At 41.4% G+C, this 13,781-nt stretch overlaps 1 pseudogene; it reads right to left on the bottom strand.

Moving 5' to 3' along the window:
* Positions 1-12,981: 12,981 nt before the first annotated feature.
* Positions 12,982-13,519, bottom strand: LOC129557093 (phosphoethanolamine/phosphocholine phosphatase pseudogene; annotated as a pseudogene).
* Between the last annotated feature and the right edge of the window lie 262 nt (positions 13,520-13,781).

Here is a 13,781-nt window from a genome sequence, read left to right as displayed (position 1 = left end):
ACTGCTTATGTTTCTCAGGAAGCACCCTGTGCTTTCTCATCTCTGGGTGTTCTATCACACAAGCACCAGATCTGCCTTGAGTACCATTTCCCGCATCATCTACCTGCTGATGCCCTACTCATTCCCCAAGAGCCAGCTCTGCGGCCTCCACTGTGAATGCTTCCCAAAACCACCCACAAAGTATTCATCATCCACTCATATCACCATATTGAAATTTTCTATATCATTTTCCTTACTATGTCATGTACTCCCAACTATGCTTTTTCTTCTTTTTATCATACCCAGAAACCTACTACAGCAAGACATACATAATAGGCTTTCATGAAATGTGAATGAATGAGTGAATGTGAGTCTATCTACCCTTTGGATCCAAATGACATTTAAAAATTACTTGAGAACTTTCTGATGAGACCTAGAAGCTGAGAGACTTGCCATCATCATTATTGAAGGCACGTAGGCTGACTCCATGCAGAGAAAATTAAAATAACAAAACCAAAGATCTTATCCATTAGGAAATGTGTATAGTGCCAATACTCTGATATTAATCTTGCTTACTCCTAATTTCTTCAGATCCCTCACATCAGAGAAGTTAAGATCTTCCTTTGCCTTATCTCTGAATAAATTAAATTTCTGATTAGAGCCAAAGGATGGTTTTACATCAAGGAGGTTTTAAAAATGAGAAAAATTCTTGCAGGAGTCATTTCACAACTGACTCCTCATCTGCGACAGGACAGTATGTGACTGACCTTTATATTCAATAAAAGATCCAGAGCCCAGACTTATTTTTCTTCTCGGGGTGCTGGGGTGAGTGTTCTGGGAGCCTTGCCAAATGTCCCATCTCTAAAATAGGATAAATTTTTTTAAGCATGTCATTTTCTACCATCTTAACCATTAAATTATTATTACACGTCAAGAACTGATCTTTTTGGCTCCCGGACTTAACCAGTTCCTGCATACTTTTGTAATCAGCTCATTTAGAGGGATCAGGGAAGAGTGAAAAGATTTAGAAGAGATAAAAGTAGCTTCACTTCTGGGATAACAGTAGTCTGAAGGTAAGTCATAAGGTTGACATATTAAGAATAGCTCTTCTCCTAGGTTCTGAGATAATGGGATGCTTTCCAACTATGGAACAAGAAAAGACCATAGAAAGGTATCTTCAAGGAAACAGACTTCCTAGTGGCACTGCCAAACACAACTTCTTTTTGCCTCGATTCTCAAGGGCTAGACGAAACCTCCCCTGATCCTGAGGGCTTGTCAATATCCAAAGATCAAAAACAGCTTGCCTGTGGATTAGTCTGGAGTGTGGTCAAGTAGCCAAGGTCATCAGCAAGTCTTAAAAAGTATTTTATTTATTTTGATAAAGGCCATCAAATCTTTTATGGAACAGATCATAATAAGCAAATATTGGTCAGTGATGTCATTAACTCAATATCCATGTCATTAACACAAAGTCAAACAACAGGCTTCCACAGACAACTGAGAGTTCTGAGAAAATAGTCAATGAAATGGAGTAAATTTAATGAAAAAGACAAAAAGCAGCACAAGAACAGAACACAAAGATTAAAAAAGCCCTTCATAGGCAATTAGAGGGCTAATGTAGGTATTTGAACAATTGTTCACACCAATACATAAGTCAACATAGGGAAGAAAAAGCATAAACAAGGGAAAAATTGACACTCAATAAAACAGCAAGAAATAAAGCAGAGAAATTTCACATTTAAACATTAAGTGTTACTCTAATGAGCCTTCATATACTACTAGAGACGTTATGGGCCAAGATTTTACCAGATTCTAACAAGGGAAACCAGTGGTTTAAAAGTCATGCCTTGAGATAGGCCTAACTGTTATTTTTCTAAGTAACTATTTAGAATATCTGTTCAGAGTTCATTCTTTGTGTCAGCCTATTGTTCAATTAACCCTTTCGTGTCTATAGTCCCAAGTTAAAGGATGTTCTTCAGCTGTGAAAACAGAAACATTAAAAAAAAAAAAATCCAACCAAATCTATTTGAGCCTGGTTTTGGCGCCTTGCAGCAATCATGGAGACAAGGATTTTGGTTAACAGTTACACTGGTAAATTTCTTACGTCTGAACTCAAATCAGGGTTCCTTAACTTCAGTGCTTTTGAAATTTTGAACTGGGTAATTTTTGTTATGGAGGACTTCCTTATGCATTTCAGGGTATTTAGGGCATCTCTGACCAACAGCACACATGCACACGCGCACACGCACACACACACACACACACTCAACCAAAAATGTCTTGGAGGTGGGGGGCAGGGGATGGGTGCAGTCAGAAGTGGGAGACGGAGGCAGGCAGGAGACAATATTGTCCCTGATTGTGGAACACTTAGACTAAATCTAAATTGAGCACTGCGTAACATATAACAGTGATAATTGCTGCTCCAAATGACGATCATGGGGCATTTCAAGTTTAAATTCTTGGGCTTATTAAACTCTTCAGATGAAATTTCTAAAATGGTCCTTGATTTTTGCAAATATCATTACATATTTGCATGCGGGCAGTTAATTAAAGTCAATTTTAAATTATCAGTGTTGAACGAAAATCCCCAAATCTCCCAGCCACAAAATGAAAGTATGTGTGGATGCAAGTGAAAGAAGGGCATGACTTTCATCTGTTTGTATGTTCTTTAAAAAGAAAAAAAAATATATATATATATATACACACATACATATGCACATTCAGAAAAAAAAATTCTGTTCACTTTTTAGGGCACATTACAATCTACCCTTGTGACTGTGACAAATGCTTCCTTCACTGTTGGAAGTAATTCAGACAGGCAAAGGAAGAAATGGGCCTGCACTCTTGCTAGCATTTTGAATCTATGTAAAGTTGGATTTAATCATTTATTGATTCATACAGGTTTCCCACATACTTTCCAGAGCAATTTCAATAGGGAGAAAAAAAGAAAAATACCAAAACTACTGTCCTAGTGGCAGTATCATTTGCAGTGATCAATTACCAGTCATATGGTTTTGATGAAAAATGCCTTGTAGAGAAGAATTCCTGCAAGAAGACAGAATACCAGTAGTTACCTTTTGACATTCAGGAAAAAGAAATTGTGATTACAGTTTCCTAAATGGCCAAGTTTGTGGAGGAGTATCCATTCACATTCCCTTCAGGGTTACTCTGCCACTATCCCTTTTTCAGTTTTTGAAGGACATCTGAGTCTAAATGATTTCCAAGTTCACTTTAGCATCACTATCCTGAGACCTAGGTGGTCACATAGGTGATGCTGCTTGTGTCTTGCATGACATAAGGAAGTGACAATGTTTTATGATATTGAAGCCTGGGACCTCCAAGGACCCTTTAATTTGAAAGTCCTTGTCCACATGACCTCTGAGGTAGCCACACTGACCAACTTATAAACCCTGAATTCTTTATTCTACAACCTGAGGTTGATGGTGCACCAGAGTATTTGGAAATCACATTTGTAATTGGTCTCCTTGGCATCTGACTGCCTTCCTTCCCAACTGCTTTTTGACTACTTATCTTGCCCCAGTCACTCTTCGCCTTATAAGACCCTCAGGAAGAACCTTGACCATATTCTAGTCATGGATGCTAACCTTTCTACTAACTACTGAGTGAACCTACAAATCTTTATCCTCCCTTTATGAACAATAAAAAGTCAGGAATCTGCTGTCAATAACAAAATATCTAGAGGTATGTGGTCTAGATTGATTCAAAATTCTAAATCTTAAATCATCTGGTTTTTACTATATTTTATGGAAGATGGTATTTTCCAAAGTTAGCAGCAATATTCTTCATCCCACAAGTACTTTATTTTTTAATTGGAGTATAATTGCTGTCCAATGTTGTGTTGGGTTTTGCTGTACAACAACATGAATCAGCTACATGTACACACATATCCCATATCTCTGGAACCTCGCTCCTACCCTTGATCCCCACATCCTAATTCTCTAGGTCGTCACAGAGCACTGAGCTGAGCCCCCTGCGCTATATAGCAACTTCCCACTAGCGAGCTAGTCTACACACAGTAGTGTATATACGTCAGCACTCCCCTCTTAAATATGACCCAGCAATCCCACAACTGGGCATACACCCTGAGAAAACTACATGCTCTTTTAAAACATTGCTACTTACCCCACCAAGGTAAAGTCTGTGCCCTCACCTCTCAAACCTGGACAGGCCTTTGTGAGTGCCTCACCAAGAGAGTATAATGAAATAGACACTTTGTAATATTCAAGGCTGCATCATAGCCTTTCTGCCTGTCCTTTTAGGATACTCACTCTTGGGAGCACCACACTATGAAGAAGCCCAAACAGTCCATGGAAAAAGTTCTGTGGAGAGAAACTATGGACCCTGGTCCACAGCACTGGCAGAACTTCCAGCTGACTACCAACACCAGATGACCATACAGGTGCCTAAGCCATCTTGAAAGTAAATACTTCATTCCCCCAGTAAACCTATGGTGATGGTTGGTGATTTAGTCACTAAGTTGTGTCTAACTCTTGCAACCCCATGGACTGTAGCCTACAAGTTTCCTCTGTCCATAGGATTTCCCAGGCAAGAATACTGGAGTGAGTTGCCATTTCCTTCTCCAGGGGATATTCCCAACTCAGGGATTGAACCCAGGTCTCCTTCATTGCAGGCAGATTCTTAACCACTGAGCCACCAGGGAAGCTCATCAATAAACCTATGCTTGTGTGTATGGTTGCTTCAGTCATGTCTAACTCTCTGTGATACTATGGACTATAGCACACCAGGCTCCTCTTTCCACAGAGATTCTCCAACAAGAAAACTAGAGTGGGTTGCCATGCCCTCCTCCAGAGGATCTTCCTGACCCAGGGAGCAAACCCAGGTCTCCTGCATCACAAGCAGATTCTTTACCACCTGAGCCACCGTAGAAGCCCCAGTAAACCTATAATTGACATGATATAGAGGAGGGACAAGCTTGAGAAGAGACCACTTAAGCTCTACCCAAATTGCAGATCTATGAGCAAAATAAATGATTTAGTGATTTTAAGGAAAAGTGCAAAGTCAAGTCACTCTGTCATGTCTGACTCTTTGGGACCCCATGTACTGTAGCCTGCCAGGTCCCTCTGTCCATGGAATTCTCCAGAGTGAATACTAGACTGGGTTTCCATTTCCTACTCCAGGGGATCTTCCCCACCCAGGGATCAAACCTGGCTCTCCTGCACTGCAGACAGATTCTTTACCATCTGAACCATCAGGGAAGCCCATTTAAGTGGCATTAGGCCACTAAATTGGGGGGGGGGGGGTGGTAGTTATGCAGCAAAGGATAACTAATATATACCTTATTATGTTAAGAATTAGCATATATATTTTAGACATAATGAATTTCAGGAATTTATCCAGAAAAAACTCTTGGACTAGTGCTTAGGTAAATATTTTAAAGTAATGTTTATTACAAGCCTGTTTATTTTATAGAAAAATGTTTAATCTAAATATCTAACAATTTAGACTGTCAATATATGGCACATTGTGTAATACTGGGCCATTATTTGAAAAGATGACATTTGAAGTATATTGAGATAAAACTTTTTCAAGGATGACCATACAGCAAGGGTTTCTGTTCCATTCTATTGAGTGTAACTGACACACAGTATTATATTACTGTCAGGTGTGCAATGTAACAATTCAAGATTTGTGTGCAGTGTGAAATGATCACAGTAAGTCTAGTCACTGTCACCGCATAGTTTTCTTTTTCCTTACGATGAGAACTTTTCAAATTTACTTTCATACAACTTTCAAATTTACAATCAATATTATTGACTATAGTCACCATGCTGTACATTACTTTCCCATGACATTTATTTTCTAACTCTAACTTTGTATCTCTTGATCCCTTTCACCCACTTTTGCCTACCCCCTAATATTCCTACCCTCTGACAACTACCAATTTGTTCTCTGTATCTCTGAGCTTTTTATTTTCATTTATTTGGGGTTTTTTTAGATTCCACATGTAAATAAAGTCATACAATATTTGTCTTTCTGTCTGACTTATTTCACTTAGCATAACACTCTCAAGTTCTATCCATGTTGCTACAAATGGCAAGATTTTATTATTTTTATGGCTGAGTTGTGTTTCATTGCATATATATATATATATATATATACACCACATCGTCTTTATCTATTCATTCATTGATGGACACTTCTGTTGTTTCCACCTCTTTGCTATTGTAAATAATTCTGCAATGAACAAAGGGGTGCATACATCTTTTCAAATTAGTGTCTTCAGTGTTGGATGGATAGCTATTTATTAATGTTATATCTTCTTATTGGATTGACAACTTAATCAATATAGTATGCTCATCTTTGTCTTTTAATAAACTCTTTGTTTTAAAGACTTTTGTCAGACTTCTCTGGTGGTCCAGTAGTTAAGACTCTGCTTGCCAATACAGGGACACAGGTTTGATCCCTAGTCCAGGAAGGTTCCACATGCTGTCGGGCAGCTAAGCCCACATGTCACAACTACTGAAGCCAGTGCACCCTAGAGCCTGTGGTCTGCAACAAGAGAAGTCACAGCAATGAGAAGCCCATGCACCACACTAGAGAGTAGCCTCCACTTGCCACAATTTGAAAAAGTCACCTACAGCGACAAAGACCCAGTGCAGTCAAAAATAAATAAATAATTTTAAACATAATAAAGTCCATTTTTTTCTGTTTTAAGTATAGCTATCCCAGCTTTCATTTGGTTTTCATTTGCAAGAAACATCATTTCCCATTCCTCTACTTTCAGGTTGTGTGTGTCCTAACATCTGAAGTGAATCTCTTACAGGCACATATAGATGGGCTTTGTGTTTTTATCTATTCAGCCACTCTATGCTTTTTGGTAGAATTTAGTCTGGTTACCGGAGCACTTTCACTTTTCACTTTCACGCATTGGAGAAGGAAATGGCAACCCACTCCAGTGTTCTTGCCTGGAGAATCCCAGGGACGGGAGAGCCTGGTGGGCTGCCATCTATGGGGTCACACAGAGTCAGACACGACTGAAACGACTTAGCAGCAGCAGCAGTCTGGTTACATTTAGAAACATTGATACTTATCAGGGCTTCCCAGGTGGTGCTAGTAGTAAAGAACCCACCTGCCAATGCAGTAGACAAAAGAGATGTGGGTTCGATCCCTGGGTGGGAAACACCCCTTGGAGGAGGAAATTGCAACCCACTGCAGTATTCCTGCCTTGAGAATCCCATGCATAAGAGGAGCCTAGCAGGCTACAGTCCATGGAGTCGCAGAGAGTCAGACATGACTGAAGCAACTTATCACACACACACACACACACACACACTTATCACGAACTTTTTAATTGTTTCCTCGCTGTTTTGTAGCTCCTTTTTGTTCCTCTCTTTTTTTGCTCTCTTTCTTGTAATCTGGTTACTTTCTATAGTATCTGCTAGATTCCTTTCTCATTTTTTGTGTACCTACTATAGGGTTTGGCTCTGTGGTTACCATGAGGCTCACATGAAACAGCTGATAGCCTTTTAACTTAATATCAAATTAAACACATTGTAACTTAATAGCAAGTTCTAACACATAAGTTTGAACACATTCTAAAACTTTCATTTTATTCCCACTGCCCCAGGCTTTATGTCTTTGATGTTCCGTTTTTTTATATCTTTTACTTTGTATATACCTAAACTAGTTATCTTGGTCGTGAAGATCTTTTTTGTACAGTTCTTCTGTGTATTCTTGCCACCTCTTCTTAATATCTTCTGCTTCTGTTAGGTCCACACCATTTCTGTCCTTTATCAAGCCCATCTTTGCATGAAATGTTCCCTTGGTATCTCTAATTTTCTTGAAGAGATCTCTTGTTTTTCCTGTTCTGTTGTTTTCCTCTATTTCTTTGCATTGATCGCTGAGGAAGGCTTTATCTCTCCTTGCTATTCTTTGGAACTCTGCATTCAGATGCTTATATCTTTCCTTTTCTCCTTTGCTTTTCGCTTCTCTTCTTTTCACGGCTATTTGTAAAGCCTCCTCAGACACCATTTTGTTTTTTTGCATTTCTTTTCCATGCAGATGGTCTTGGTCCCTGTCTCCTGTACAATGTCACAAACCTCCGTCCATAGTTCATCAGGCACTCTATCAGATCTAGTCCCTTAAATCTATTTCTCACTTCCACTGTATACTCTTAAGGGATTTGATTTAGGTCATATCTGAAGGGTTCCAAATAGGAAAAGGAGTACGTCAAGGCTGTATATTGTCACCCTGCTTATTTAACTTATATGCAGAGTACATCATGAGGAACGCTGGGCTGGAAGAAGCACAAGCTGGAATCAAGATTTCTGGGAGAAATATCAATAACCTCAGATATGCAGATGACACCACCCTTATGGCAGAAAGTGAAGAGGAACTCAAAAGCCTCTTGAGGAAAGTGAAAGAGGAGAGTGAAAAGGTTGGCTTGAAGCTTAACATTCAGAAAACAAAGATCATAGCATCTGGTCCCATCACTTCATGGGAAATAGATGGGGAAACAGTGGAAACAGTGTCAGACTTTATTTTTTTGGGCTCCAAAATCACTGTGGATGCTGATTGCAGCCATGAAATTAAAAGACATTTCCTCCTTGGAAGGAAAGTTATGACTAACCTAGATAGTATATTAAAAAGCAGAGACATTACTTTACCAAAAAAGGTCCGTCTAGTCAAGGCTATGGTTTTTCCCGTGGTCATGTATGGATGTGAGAGTTGGACTGTGAAGAAAGCTGATCGCCGAAGAATTGATGCTTTTGAACTATGGTGTTGGAGAAGACTCTTGAGAGTCCCTTGGACTGCAAGGAGATCCAACCAGTCCATTCTAAAGGAGGTCGATCCTGGGTGTTCATTGGAAGGACTGATGCTAAAGCTGAAACTCCAATACTTTGGCCACCTCATGCAACGAGTTGACTCACTGGAAAAGACTCTGATGCGGGGAAGGATTGGGGGCGGGAGGAGAAAAGGATGACAGAGAATGAGATGGCTGGATGGCATCACCGACTCGATGGACATGAGTTTGAGTGAACTCTGGGAGTTGGTGATGGACAGGGAAGCCTGGCATGCTGTGATTCATGGGGTTGCAAAGAGTCGGACACGACTGAGCAACTGAACTGAACTGAACTGAAACTAGTTATAGTTACAATTCTTTTTTTCTATTTTTGTCTTTAAACCTCCATACTAGCTTTAATAAAATTTATCTACAACTTTTAACATACATTTACCTTTATCAGTGAGATAATCATATCCATAAGTTTTCTTGTTACAAATTAGTGCCCTTTTGTTTCAGCTTAAAGTGGCCTCTTTAACCTTGCCTGAGAGGCTGGTTCAGTGGTAATGAGCTGCTTTAGCTTCTGCTTATCTGAAAAGCTCTTTATCTCTCCTTCAGTTCTGAATGGCAGCCTTGAGTGAAAGAGAGCTCTTGGTTGGACTTTTTTTTTTTCCTTTCAGCATTCTGAATATATCATTCACTCTTCTGACCTGCAAAGCTTCTGTTGAGAACTCTGCTTATGTCTTATGGGAGTTCCTTTGTACATAATAAGTTGTATTTCTCTTGCTGCTTTTAAGATTCTTTTACTTTTGACAGCTTAGCTTTAATTAGTCTAAGTCTCTTTGGGTTTATCTTGCTTTGAACTCTTTGGGCTTGTTGGATCTAGACATCTATTTCCTTCCCCAGGTTAGGGATGTTTCAGCCATTATTTCTTCATGTAAGTTTTCTGCCTGTTTCTCTCTCTCTTCTCCTTCTGGGACCCCTATAATGTGAATGTTATTCCACTTCAAGTCCCATTAAATTATCTTCACTTTTTAAAATTCCTTTTCCTACTTGTTTCTCTGTTTGAGTTCCACTGCCTTGTCTTCCAGATCACTAATTCTTTCTTCTGCTTTATTTAGTCTGCTGTTGAATTCCTCTAGTTTTCCATTCAGTTATTGGATTCTTCAGCTTTATGATTTTGTTTTGGACTTTCTTATATTTTCTGTCTTCTTGTGAAAAATTTCACTGTATTCATCCATTATTCTCCTGAGTATGGTGACCACCTTTATGACCATTACTTTGAACTCTTTATCAGGTAAATTACATATATCTATCTCATCAAGGTCCTTCTGGAGTTTACCTTGTTCTTTTGTTTGGAACACATTCCTGTCTCCCCATTTTGCTTGAGTCTGTGTTTGTTGCTATACATCAAGCAAAATAGCTATCCCTCCCAGTCTTGAAGGGGTAGCCATAGACAGAAGATGAACCTTATCATTTAACTTTGCCCTAACTCTTGGTTGTCATGTGAAACTTTGTGATTCTCTAAACAGCCTGATTTATCCCTGATAAGTCCCAGTTGCGGCGTTGTGCCAAGATCTATGACCACTGCAGAGGGAGGTATCCTCAGTCAACAGGGAGTTTTAGGCTCATTAGAAGCTAGACTCTCAGGCAGCAGCTGTTAAGGTATGCAAATATATACTGCCCTATGGGACCACAATTGTTAAACCCTGCTTTTCTCCCATCCAAGAGATCTGGAGGTGTCCCTTAGTGACAACTACAAAAAAAATCAGAGCTCCAGTTCAGTGTGTTAGCTACTTTCTGGGAAGTACCAGTGAGCTACAGCAAAAAGCCAAGGGTGAGGACAGAGATGGTGTCCCTATTTGACATTCCCTCAAGGTCCGTCTAGTCAAGGCTATGGTTTTTCCCGTGGTCATGAATGGATGTGAGAGTTGGACTGTGAAGAAAGCTGATCGCCGAAGAATTGATGCTTTTGAACTGTGGTGCTGAAGAAGACTCTTGAGAGTCCCTTGGACTGCAAGGAGATCCAACCAGTCCATTCTAGAGGAGATCAATCCTGGGTGTTCATTGGAAGGACTGATGCTAAAGCTGAAACTCCAATACTTTGGCCACCTCATGCGACGAGTTGACTCACTGGGAAAGACTCTGATGCTAGGAGGGATTGGGGGTGGGAGGAGACGGGGACGACAGAGAATGAGATGGCTGAATGGCATCACCGACTCGATGGACATGAGTTTGAGTGAACTCTGGGAGTTGGTGATGGACAGGGAGGCCTGGCATGCTGTGATTTATGGGGTTGCAAAGAGTCGGACACGACTGAGCAACTGAACTGAACTGACCTGAGAGTACTCCTATATCCTCTAAAAGTAGGATAATCATAAGTGTGTCCCTCAGGCCGAAGTCCCAGGATGAGTACTCAGACCTTTTTCACAAGGAGACTGGGGGAATGAGTCTGCTTTCTGCAGTTCCCTGAGGATAGTAACTTTCCAAGAACTGCCCCCTTCAAATTTCAGACCCATGGAGCCCAGAAATGCAATCGTCTCAACCTTCAGACCAAGGCCTTGGAACCCCTCTTTGCTGGGACTGGGAGTGGCACAGGGTAGGGCACACCCACCAAGCCAGCAAGTTAAAGGGAAAGTGCAAAAATAGTGCTTACTAGTGACAATGCTAGCAAAGTAGAGAGCAAATGCAAAATACCATACTCACTAGTGCTTCTGCCCCCAGAGAGTCCCAACAGACTCCTGACCCTCAGGCAAATTCTTTAAGATTTGCAAATGAGTCTCTTTCCCATATGGTCTGGGCGCCTTTCAAACTGCTGCTTTTGCACTTGGTCCTGGGTTAAGTGAGTCTGTGTTTGAGCCCCTTAAGAGTGGAATCTCTCCATTCCCTACAAACCTGTGGTTCTCCTGAACAGTAAGCCCTATTGGTTTTCAAAGCCAAACGTTTGGCATGAGGGAGGTCATTTCTCCAATGCAAGTCCCGAGAGTTGGGGCCTGATGCAGGGCCCAGAACGCTTACTCCTCAGGGAGATCCTCCCGAGTTGTGATCTCTCTGTTGCAGGTTGCCAAGCTGAGGGTCAGGTTTCTGACAAGACTGTGCCACCGCCTTTCCTGTGCAGCTCACCTCAACGTGGCTCTTTGATTCTTTGTTGTGGAGGAGCTGTTCAGCTAGTTTTTAGGTCTTTTTCAGAGGGAATTGATCTATATTAGCTGTAGAGTTGCTGTGTCCATTGAAGGAGATGAATTCAGGACTGTCCTACATTACTGTCTTGAACTACTAGCCCCTAAACAGTAGTTTTTAAAACAGTATGCACACAATGATTCGATTTTTGTAATGTGATTGTGTGTACATTTATATATTTAATATATGGGAAAATTTGTTAAGATCTATACTCCAAAAAAAGTTTACCTCTGTATGAGAGCAAAGGAGTGATTTTATTTTCTGCTCATTTGCATACTCTAAATTTTCTTATTAAATGCAGAATGCTGAAATAATGTTTAAAGACTTTAAGGAAAATAAAGGATTTCTCTTTATAATTTTAGTGTAAGAAAAAGGATCATATCAGGCCATTTCTGCTTACTGTTGTGTTACCAGGAAAAGGACCAAAATGAATTTATCTTTTTTCCAAAGTAGCAACTGGCAGGCTAGGGGCACAAATGCGAACAGAGACACTTATCCGTGGTTGAAAGGTTAGGGGCTGGCAGCAACAGCAGCAGTAACCCCAGCACCTAGTGTGATTCTTAAAATTGTCTGTCATCATGGGGAGAGTGAGTCAAGCGACCGTTCCAGGTGGAAGGAAAAGTTAATTCCTTATTTCTGAAAGGCAAGTTTGGATAGAGGCAGAGAAGAAACTGGGTCCCCAAAGAGGACAACTTTGCCAACCCAATCTAAAACATTTAAATCCAGCTCTCAGGTTTTCTCAATTATGTGCACACATTCTGCCTTGTTGAAAAGCCCTTGTTTCCTTTTGTTCTGATGTCAAATAGTGCAGTGAAAACTGTGTGTCATGTCTTTCCCTCGATATACTAAGGGTTTGTAGTGGTAATGGCTTCAGCGCATAAGGACTTGGAAGAGTCCTCAAGGTGTGTGTAGGTGAGGTTGGGGCTAGAGGAATGTCCTATCACCAGTCACTTGAACTTGAACCTGAAACTTTAAACTCATGCTCTTCAAGGAAAAAAAAAAAAACTGCATTATTTAAATGGCTGCATCATATAAATGGTTCTCATGGAAGTGGCAGCTCATTCACTTTGGAATAAAAGGGAAAAGCCGCTGAGGATGCGGCGGAACAGGCCTTGGTGGCCGGCGGCGGGCAGCGCGCTCTCCACGCCAAAGGTGTTGGCGTCTGAGATGAGAATAACCTCAAAGCAGGAACCCTGCTTGGCCACAAACTGCAGCAGTTCGCCCATGCCAGGCGACAGCGGGATGGACTCGTAGACAGCGCGCAGGTCTCGCGGCTGCACGGCCTGGTCGCCCAGGTACTGGAAGACGCTGCATGTACTCATTGTAGAAGCCCTCGCGGTAGGTGGCACACAGGCTCTCCAGAGGCCGCTGGCCTGGCGTCGCGCGCACGATCGAGTCGTCGCTGTTTTCGTCCACGATAGTCTCATCAAAGTCGAAGGTCAGGAGGAAGCACGGAGAGCCCTGCGCAGCCATCCCGCCATCCTGGGAGCAGGGGAGAGAGGAGCAGGAGGAGGAGGGAGCAAGCGAGAGGGGACACGGCAGGAGCCGGCACGGGTGAGGCAGGTTAGCGGGCCACGGCCAGAGACGCTGGCACATCGAAGACCCTCAACAGGCATCAGAGGCCAGCAACAGGAAAACGCCCGCTCATTCCTCTGGCCTCTCCCCTTCTGCTCCACCAAGAGAGATTTCCCATGGAAAAGAAATGCAAAAAAGCAAAATGGCTGTCTGAGGAGGCCTTACAAATAGCTGTGAAAAGAAGAGAAGCGAAAAGAAAAGGAGAAAAGGAAAGATATAAGCATCTGAATGCAGAGTTCCAAAGAATAGCAAGGAGAGATAAGAAAGCCTTCCTCAGCGATCA

This window comes from Moschus berezovskii, chromosome 7, assembly GCF_049115385.1.
Source record: "Moschus berezovskii isolate FMDL1 chromosome 7, NW_MosBer_1.0, whole genome shotgun sequence".
Classification (NCBI taxonomy): domain Eukaryota; kingdom Metazoa; phylum Chordata; class Mammalia; order Artiodactyla; family Moschidae; genus Moschus; species Moschus berezovskii.
Note: the sequence above shows the minus strand (reverse complement) of the source record. Positions and strands in the feature narration are given on the sequence as shown.